Source organism: Gadus macrocephalus, chromosome 9, assembly GCF_031168955.1.
Source record: "Gadus macrocephalus chromosome 9, ASM3116895v1".
NCBI classification, from domain to species: Eukaryota; Metazoa; Chordata; class Actinopteri; order Gadiformes; family Gadidae; genus Gadus; species Gadus macrocephalus.
In genome coordinates, this window is record NC_082390.1 from 19,239,171 (window position 1) to 19,249,741 (window position 10,571).

Here is a 10,571-nt window from a genome sequence, read left to right on the forward strand (position 1 = left end):
TCAATGACATACCATGGTAACCCAATGACGACTTGAGAAATTAGCTGGGCTTGAGCTTCACACATCGCAGACGCCCTCCCAGACAAAGCTTCCCCACCCCTGGACTGGAAAGATCTGCTTCTAACAACGTCTAGCAGATGTCTCACCCTACTGCACCATCTGATCTGTCATTTTCTATCCATGTCGACTTTTCTTTATCGTGTTTCATTTTTTTCTTTGTAGGCTATTGTTTATTTCCACCAATGACATGTGTGGTGGTTATTTATTGGTCGTGCTCTTTTAATTACTGTTGTTATTGTTGTTATTATATTTTATTTGGGTATCTACATGAAATGGAAGGTGTTGATGAATCACAGGCTAGCTATGGGAATCTATTCCATGGCGGTTAGCTCGCGGACGGCACGTTGCGCACTTGAACGTGTGAATCGGCTCGTGAATGAGCTCTGAACGCACAAAGAGCGGCTTATCGCTCATCAACAAGTTCAAACAAGGAGGCTCAGCACAGGTCGGACAGGTTGGAGCTCAGGAAGCCAGCGGCGCTGTCTCCCACCTGTGAGTCAGGCGACGGAGAACAAGCCGTTTCACCACAACACAAACATAACAGGATGTGGGCTACGGAAATATGCGTGCCGTTTTTTTTTGTCAGTTACAACAGCGGCATGAAGCTGTCGCCACCGCTGTAAAAAAAAAAGGTCAAGAATGTGCTTTTGTGTTTCAATTTGTATGAGGTGGGTGGGGGGGGATATTTTAGATGGATTCGGTGGGGGGGGGGGGGGGGGGGGGGGTTCCGATGTCACATCTTCTTTCCTCAGCTGTAAACACTTCTGCAGATCAGATCTATCATACAGCCTGCATGTGTTGACAACGCGGCGACCCGTATATACATGACTAATATTGTTTTCTTGAAGACAATACTATGACTACAATGATGGCGCGATGAGACCGATAAGACTACTATGAGGACATCTATTTCACAACTTTGTGTCAGTCCATATTTCCAAATGGCAGAAGTCTGGCTCTCTGCTTGTTTTTATTTAAGTATTATGTGTAGGGTACTCTGAGAGATGTAACATGCTATAGGCTAAACTGTTGTTTACCAGCGTAGAAATGCATAGAAGCGAGGGAGAGGAGCCTAACAAGGCCACCCAGCTAGACTGGGCTGTGGCCTCAGAGCTATGCAGCTCCTAACCAGAGAGGCCTGGGCTTTCATCGACCACATGAGAGGGGGGCTACATCTGCACAACCTCTCCGCCTACATTTAGACTCCCAACTACTTACAATTTAAACATCACAGAGCTGTGAGGAACAAATGGAGTCAACCCTGTGAGATGGACAGACCTGTAATGAGGGTTAAGGGCCCTTAACGAAGGTTGGGTCCTTCAATAAGGTCCCTTCACTAAGGTCCCTTGACTAAGGTCCTTTCACTAAGGTCCTGTCCTTCACTAAGGTCCCTTCACTTAGGTTCCTTCACTAGGGTCCCTTCACTAAGGTTCCTTCACTTAGGTCCCTTCACTAAGCTCTTGTCCTTAACTTAGGTCCCTTCACTAAGGTCCCTTCACTAAGGTCTTGTCCTTAACTTAGGTCCCTTCACTAAGGTCCCTTCACTAAGGTCCAGGCCCTTCATCAAGGTCCCTTCACTAAGGTCCCTTCACTAAGGTCCCTTCACTTAGGTCCCTTCACTAAGGTCCCTTCACTAAGGTCCCTTCACTAAGGTCCCTTCACTAAGCTCCGGCCCCTTCACTAAGGTCCCTTCACTAAGGGCCCCTCGCTAAGGTCCCTTCACTAAGGTCCCTTCACTAAGCTCCGGCCCCTTCACTAAGGTCCCTTCACTAAGGTCCCTTCACTAAGGTCCCTTCACTTAGGTCCCTTCACTAAGGTCCCTTCACTAAGGTCCCTTCACTAAGGTCCCTTCACTTAGGTCCCTTCACTAAGGTCCCTTCACTAAGGTCCCTTCACTAAGCTCCGGCCCCTTCACTAAGGTCCCTTCACTAAGGGCCCCTCGCTAAGGTCCCTTCACTAAGGTCCCTTCACTAAGCTCCGGCCCCTTCACTAAGGTCCCTTCACTAAGGGCCCCTCGCTAAGGTCCCTTCACTAAGGTCCCTTCACTAAGCTCCGGCCCCTTCACTAAGGTCCCTTCACTAAGGGCCCCTCGCTAAGGTCCCTTCACCAAGGGCCCTTCACTAAGCTTCCTTCCCGTCTTTCCGTCTGTCCATCCGTTTCTCTCTCTTTGCCTTTCTTGTCTGTCCTGCACCAAAGAAATGTGTTTGGCAATATGAATTTGTCGTTCTGATTTTGCCACAGAGAGCATTTAGCGTGTGTGTTCTCTCGTCACAAACGTAAAATAACACAACACTATCGTCTTTAGAATCAATGAATGTTTAGAGTCAGAGAGTACAGTTTGAGGACAAAATAACCAAGTGAAGTGCTTTACAAAAGGTCTTATTCCAAAGACCAAAGGGCTATGGCTGCGTTTATTTGTGGCCGCCATGTTCCTGAGATCTGCTCCACACAACACAGTGGTTGAAAGAGGATACAGGTACTGGATGTTGTAGGGAGGCCAGAGGGAGACGGTTCCAACAGCTTGATCATACAGGCCGCTTATTGTTCTTTAATGCAGGGAAGATCCACCGTTTGTTTATGTTAAAACAAAAACCAGGAACAAGGACCCATCCTCTCTCGCTCCCCGGGCCCAGGTATGTAAGTGCTGTGTGCGTGCGCGACGGTGTGTGCACGTGTCTGCGTGTGTGCGTGTGATTGTGTGAAGAGTGAATCACCAGACCCACATTGTCTCTTGGACAGGTTCAATTAAGTAAAGAAATTCATTATGGGGGTGGATGCTAGTGCCCCCTTTCTCTTCTCTTTTTTTCCCTTTTCCACATTACTTTGATTTATAACCACAGGCCGGTTCCGCGATGCACTAAAAATAACGAAGGAGTGGCCCTCTCTGGGCTGTGATTGTATTGATTTTGATAGCTCCAGTGTTTGTGCAACTCAGGGCGTATTTTATGAGAGCAGTAAAATAACAAAGAAGATGGGCTGGAAGTTCTCCATGTATACCAATCAGAATTTATAAATTGCTCCATTACCTTTATTTCCCTTGGTTACTCTGGGAACATTAGCAATTATTCTCTCATGGGCTTGGCTGATAAAACTAATAATCTGGTGATTTAGTGCCTTGTGGCGCGTTGCACCCGGTCTGGCTTGCTTTAATCCATTCATCTTGCCACCTATTAGTTTTATTTTGGAAGGACAAATTGCTTTCCAAGAGAAAATAGGTCAATAGGTGTCCTCTATTAGAAATTGCTAACAATGTAACCGTTTTATAATTTTTTTTCTGTCCCTTTGTGTCCCTGCGTGGGGAACAGAATTATGCAGGCTTATTATCATTCTATTTGCATACTGGGTGGTTGCTTCAATTATCTTTCTTGGGCTGCATAACAAAATTGTAAATAGCAGAGGATATATGCAATACTCTGTAGATTCTATATTTGCAGTGGGTGTGCAAATGTGTGCGTGAGTGAGTGAGCGTGTGTGTTTGTGTGTGTGTGCAGTTACCCACACATGTTTCACACATGCATATGTGCACTCCCAGATATCGTCGACACGGTTCCTATTGTTCTGCTAGTGCGGCTTCACCGAGCCCCATGGCTGGTCCTTGAAGTTCAGAAGACTCACACAGCACATGCTAGTCCCCATACTGTCCCATTAGCAGCACCCAAGGGAGACAGAGACCTGGCTGCCCTGGAGACACTTCCAGATGAGCTCATAAATCACTGCCCCGGAGACCAGCGTGGAGCCGTGACGTCATCAGTGTAAGACGTGTTGTTGTCCTATCCCCCGCGTCCTGCTGACGGTGCAACCCAGCAACACGCCACCCTTCACACTAGAGCTGCTGCCTGTACGCCCGGGCAGGTCACTGTGTGCACGGCAGCACACACACAACACCAGAGACACTCTGGTGTTCCCACAAATGTGTTCTGCCTCATAGTGGCTGCCCTTCTCTATTGCGATATGTTATTATTACATTACCGCTATTTTTAGTGGTTACTTATTAGTCATCCAGGCACTCAATAGTCACTTTGCATCAACCCATCTGGTTCACTTTATCAAAAGTGGGTTTCGTTTAGAGTTCTTGGGGACTCGTCATTCATAAGCACGCGATGGTTGGCCTACTTGCTCGTGGATTGGGGTTTGAGAGTCAAACCCTCCGACCACAGTCGACCCCGCTCATCCATTATAACTCAATATTACAATAAAGCCTACGAAATCCAATGATTTAAGGTTAATATGTCTTCTGTAGGGTTTCCTGGGCTATTTTTGCCATCATTTATATCGTAAAAAGGGTAGCTGTGTAAGCAGTGGTAGTCAGCCACCGAGGCTGCTGTAAGTAACCGTTGGTGTGTCGCTGGCTCTGCCAAAAGCCCTGTGGGTCCCTCCCTCTCCCCACACGCTCACCCTCACTGAGGTCTGTGGTGACACAGCTGGGCCCATCCAGGCCAACCGCGGTGACCTCACCACTTCCCCTCGCTGGGTGGGATGAGAGAGGGAGCGAAGGAACGGGGGCGATCGCGAGGAGAAGCCGGGAGGAAACGCGGAGGACTGTGGAGTGCCTCTTAACCAATCACCTCTCAGACGCCGTGTCCTTGTCTGCACGGCACATGCAGCAGGAGGGAGCACAAAACAAACAGGAAGGGCGTGTCGTGTATCCTCAAAGGCCCCTCTCCCTGGCGGCGTCCCCACGGATGAAAGATGGGCTTTTCTCACATTGTCTCCGGCTCGTCCTGCGGGCCGTGTGACGTCCCTGCGGCGGCCGGCGCTGACACGCGGTGATCCGTCCCCCCGCTCCGAGGGGTGACAGCATCAGCCCGCTGCACGCGGTTTGAGTTGACGATGGAACTTAAAGCAGTGTGGGGCCTGGATGGAAGTAGACAGTTTAAACTTTGGCTGCATGGCGTTTTGCCACGACAACAATACCCAGGTCCTGTCGTGTTAGTCGCCGCACAGAGGCTCGGGAGGAAATGTACTCTGTCACATGAGGGGAGTCACGGCCCTCTATCCCCGCTCGCTGGTCCGTGTCCCCAGCAGGGGGGCGGCTGATGTAATCGGCCAGACATAACCCTACATTTACACAGGATCGCACAGACCAGATAAGAGGCCCCGAGGTTTGCTTATCTGCTGCTATCAGAGTTCAGCAGTGGAGCCAACAACCCCCCAACTCACCCGCCTCCCCCAGCCCGCTTTTCCTCTCCTCCCTCCTCCCCCCATCCTCCTCCCCCTCCAACCCCCACCTCCTCTTCCAACCCCCCCTCCCCTCCTTCTCCGCCTCCTCCCACCCATCTCCTCCTCCTCCCCCCCCCTACCCCCCCCCCATGCTGCCCAGAGAGCCCTGGAGCTGTGTGGGGCCGCAGCGTCAGAGAGGGAGACACTGAGGCCGGGTGACAGCGGGGCCCGAAGGCGCCAGGGCTGTAAACCTAATTGGTGGCTGTCATAAGTTCCACTGCGGAGCAAAATGTCCACATTCTGCCCATATTTGGCTGAGCGTGAGAGATACTGGCTGCGGAACACAGCCCACACCACCTCACTCTGGCCGGGCCTGTTTGCGCTGCGGATCAGGTGTCGGTGGGGCGTTCCCGGCCGGCGTGTCGAGGCACCTTGGTGCCTGCGTTGTTGGCTAATAGAGCCGGCGTCGTGTCTGCCAAGCCTGTTGCGTTGCTCTCCCGCCGCGCGCCCGGTCCTGGGGTCTGGGGGAGAGCATCAGAGAGCAGGGGGCTAAGACGTAATGAGCGGCAGGATCAGGGGCTGCGTTCATCAAGGCTCTCCGGTGGCGCCGCCGGAGGAGCTCTTATAATGATGCATGGGCTGCACGGGCCGTAGGAGCGGCACGCAACAGCGCCCCCGCCCCGCCAGAGGCACCCCCTCCTCTTCCTTTTTTTTTTCCCCATACCAATGTCAGAAATACAGCGTGGGCTCCAGCCAATGGGAGGGCTCGGTGGCCCCTGCGGTTAAGCTGCTTCCTGACCTCAACGCGAGGGGTCAGCGCGAGGGGAAAACATCACACAAGAGCCACAATTGCAGCCCCCAAACATGAAAAAGTCTCTCTTTTTATTTTCTGACAGGCTTCCCACTTTTAATGGCGGGGTCTGGGAGCCGCGTAAACAAACAATGAGGCACGGTGGGGCGGCAGCCAGCAGCCGCGGCCCGGTGGTGAGCTGGATTACAGGATGCACTGGAGCTGTGGCTCCATGACACACACTGAGCTCCACTCAGCCCTTGTGACACTCGGTGGAGCTCCCCCCCCCCCCCCCCCCTCCACAACCGCCCTGCCCCCCCCGCTCTCCACCAGCCCGTGCGGTGGAACAGCAACATTTCCAGATGTCTGGCCTGTGGCTTCCCAGGGCAGCCCACAGCGCTGGAGGCTGGGGAGGTGTGGGATGGTTTCTACTGCTACTGGTGCTTAATGTATCTTGCCTGTGTGTGTCCCTTTTTTCCTCATTGCACTTAAGGGTGTATCAATTTACAATTAAATGCAGTTTCAGGATTTTCTTGGTTATATATTCAACCCCCCCCCCCCCCCCCCCCCCCCAAACCCCTCTTTTCAGTTCATTACTCTTGTGTGTGTGTTTGTGTGTATGTGTGTGTTTTCCTTTGTGTCAGTGTATGTGTGCGTGTGCAAGCGTGTGTGTGTTTGTGCGTGTGTGTTGGCATGCGTGTGTGTATGTGCATGCGTGTGTGTGTGTATGTCATGCGTGTGTGTGTGTGTGTGCGCGTGCATGTGTGTCCGTCGGTGTGTGTGCATGTGCCGCTGCCCCTCCCTGACTCGGCTAATGAGAGGAGGTTTAATTAGTGCCAAGCAGCAACAACTGTAACTTCATTAGCGGCTGTCAACAGGCCAAACAAGGCTGCACACAAAGAGAACTAATTTCCTCCCTCGCTGATGTCCTCTTCCCCCTCCTCCCCCTCCCCTGCTCGTTTCCTTCACTCAGGTTTTCTATGTATTGCCGTTGTGGGTTTTTAATACCATAATAAGAATCCTCTGCATTAGAGAAAAAGCGATTTGCTGATGCTGCAATTTGACATTTTTGTTGTGTCCTGAACAAAACAAAATTATATCATGAATATTTCAAATCCAGAATGTGAAGACTTTGAGGTCGTTCTGTGCCAAAGACTAAACAACAACAGCAACACACCGTTAAACGGTACTCCTAATGACAAAGTCTTCCTGCTGAACCACAGACAGAAGGTTAGAGTATGTGCTGCTTCCAGCTCCTTCATTGATTTATCCTCTGACCCACGAATCTTAAGCGCATCAAATTTAACTTCACAGCTCCGGTCCAAATGCATTCGCTGACCAGAAGATCAATTCCCACTAATAATGCTCTTTGATGGATAGGCAAAGGCCTATGCATTCTCAATGATGGCTATGGCATGATTAACACTGTGCCAGTAAATTAAATCCTAGCTTACCCAGGAATGATTTAAAGGGTAAGCCTTCATGACATCCCTTTCATTTCGTATCACATGTAAATTTGATAATTTGCCCAGTCAATTATCATAAATCTCAGGCAGTGTTTCACTGCTGGTCCCCCTCCCAACAGTGATGGGGACATAACCCCAAGCCTTGTTAGACTCCTGACAGGCAAAGATTGTCAATCTGTGGTTTTGAACCTTCCCTAATCGAAAAACCTCTCAGAGTGGCCCAGTGGCTCGTGTCAGGGTGAATGCCATCAAAGCCCTTCATGAGCGGGGAGAGGCACAGAGGAGAGAGCTTTAGCAGGTACACTCTTCGCTTTGTTTACCCTTTCTCTTACCAATCTGGTGCACAGATGGCCAACAATTATTTCTCTGTGTGTGCATTGCCGCTGGCGAACCACCAGCGTTTCAGAGATTGGTGTAATCCTTTATTATTTATGATTGTCTGGGATTTTTTTGGATCAAGATTGAACACAATCTGTTGAATAACCGAGGCAAGGAATAAGGCAGAGTGGAATGAAATTCAAACAAAGAAGGTGGAAAGGAGGAAGTCAGGGCATCCATAATGAAGATGTGAGGTTTTCCGTTAGCTGAGCCCCTCCTGAATTCAGCACACTTTAATCCCATTAACACACACTAAATATACCATTTGTTTTAAGCTTGCCAGTGGTAGTGTTTATGCTAATAGCCCGGTGGCTCTAGGCGATTTTTAGGAGACTTTTGGAGGGCACAAGCTAATAATTAGATTTAATAAGGAAGTCAATTTCTATCCTCATTTCAAATAAAAATAAGAGGCTTACGCTCTCATAGGAGAGCCATTAATTTGTTGATTTGCTCTGTCTAGCCTCTCAAGAGGTTCCTGCGTTCATAATTCTTTAACTCCTGCTTAGGGGACGTCTGGGGGTGAAGCACAGTGGGCAGCCTCGCTGCGCACCACACAAGTGACTCTGGCCGGGCGTGGACCGCAGGCCCGGCACCGTGGAGGAGAGTGGCTTTAAAGGTTGGCTAAGGTGGTGGGCTTCCTCTCCTTGCTCCTGACAGAGCTCATCATCCTAACCAGCCATGCAGGGCTCTCCTCTGTGGCTCATGAGCACGGGTTCCAGCTGGTGGAGCCCTCTGATCTCTTGTCAGAAGCCTGGGCCTGTTCTCCTCTGGCCTGATGACTTCCTCCTCTGCTGCTTACTATTCCTCCTCTTTGGCCATGATGTATCAAGCCCCTCTGTCTCTCTCTCCGTCTCTCTCGCTCTCTCTCTCTCTCTCTCTCTCTCTCTCTCTCTCTCTCTCTCTCTCTCTCTCTCTCTCTCTCTCTCTCTCTTTCTGTCTCTCTGTCTCTCTCTGTCTCTCTCTCTCTCTGTCTCTCTGTCTCTCTCTCTCTGTCTCTCTCTCTCTCTCTCTGTCTCTCTGTCTCTCTCTCTCTCTGTCTCTCTATCTTCTTTTTAAAACTTAATACTGTCATGAAGTGGCCCTCCACAGTGAGCAGCATCGCTGGCTGCCGCAGGTGGAGGAATAATTTTCTTTGGGCATGTGTCACGCAGAAAGCATAGGAGCACTTGTGCAGAGTCAATTTACTGTGGGGGAGTATAGAGCTGTAATACTGTGTGCCAGGGAATGTGAAATGTTGCTCAGCGAAGCGTCTGGGAAATGCACTATTTGAGGATGGATTCAAGGCCTTAAGTGGTTGTCCCAACATGTGTGTTTTTACTTTATGACCGATTCTGTTCAACATTAAGGTTTGCAATATCCCTGCCACAATGTTCTGCTCATCAGTGCGTTGGAATAGAATCCACACCAAATGCATATCATGTGTCCAAATGATGGGGCCTGAAGCTGCCTCAGAACCTTGTTGTTTTTAACAACTAAATAGTTGCTTTGAGTGGTGTCCATGTCGTGGCTGTTCTCCTGGAAAGCTCGGCCAGACAGAGTCATGGGAAGTCATTCACATATCATGTGAATATATTCACCAACCATAACTGAATTTAGTCCAGAAGAACTGTAATCGCATCAAGCATTTAGCAAAATGGATTAGAGTTACAAAATCCGTGAGACGCAAGTTCAATCAGTTAGCGTCCTGTGATCTTCTGATCGCTGACGTTGCCGACCTTGTCCTTACTCCCTCCTTCCATATGGAATCCACCCAGGAAGTGACGGGGGCCAGGGGAGTCTTGTACAAAATGGAGTCGGCTCCGAGCATCTCCAGCCTGACTCGCCTTTAGTCTCTGCGGTTTGCCGCCAGGAATGATAAAGAGCTCTGCGTTTGCCAAACCGAGAACTCCCCTGAACGTAGACCTCTCCAAAGCACCGTTCTGACTACTGATGATGCCATGTAGATGGTGTGAGTGAAAAGGAGTAGGAAACACACCGGGCCAGCGCGCTCTGCCATGCCTTGTTCCCGGAGCTTCGTCTCAGAGACTGAGGGTGAGGAGGATGCCCTAGAGAGGCTGGTTACTGTTGATGGCGGCCCATCAGCCACGGGAGTATGGCAGCTCGTTACAAAGTGGCCATGAAGCCAGGGTTTGCAGTGTGGAAGCGGCCTTGAGAATGAGCTTATCTGCTGCTATGGTTGTAGATTCTTCTGTGGAGAGCCCTTTTTTCAATTTCAACATTTGTATCACGCTAGATTAATTTGACAAATTAAGGGCCTTTTTACCCTTTACTCTGAATGAAGCAATACAGTAGAGATGATAAAAGCAACACTCATAGCAAGATCATTTTAAATGTCATGTGAGGTTTCCCAGTACTGCCATGTGATGCTATTTAATTACTAATGACTCCACAGTGCTGGGGCTGGAACGCATCTTAACTGGGGAGTCAGTTAGTCCAAATAATCTTCTTCATTTTTAAAGATCCAGGATGCTATGTCCACCAAACCGTGTTTTACATGCTTTGTCCTGTTTTATAACCATGTTGGATAGCCATACTATGTGGCGGGTATTTTGTAGCATGAACCTTCCCCGTTTGGATTGGTGACTGGTGGTTCATCATGGTTTCTCAGGGGTAGGAAGGAATCAGAAATGACTAATAGTCAATATTCAGTGTTGATTTCGACCTTGACCACGATTTTAGAATCTAAGTGCACCACTCCAATATGAGCGCTAACCTTA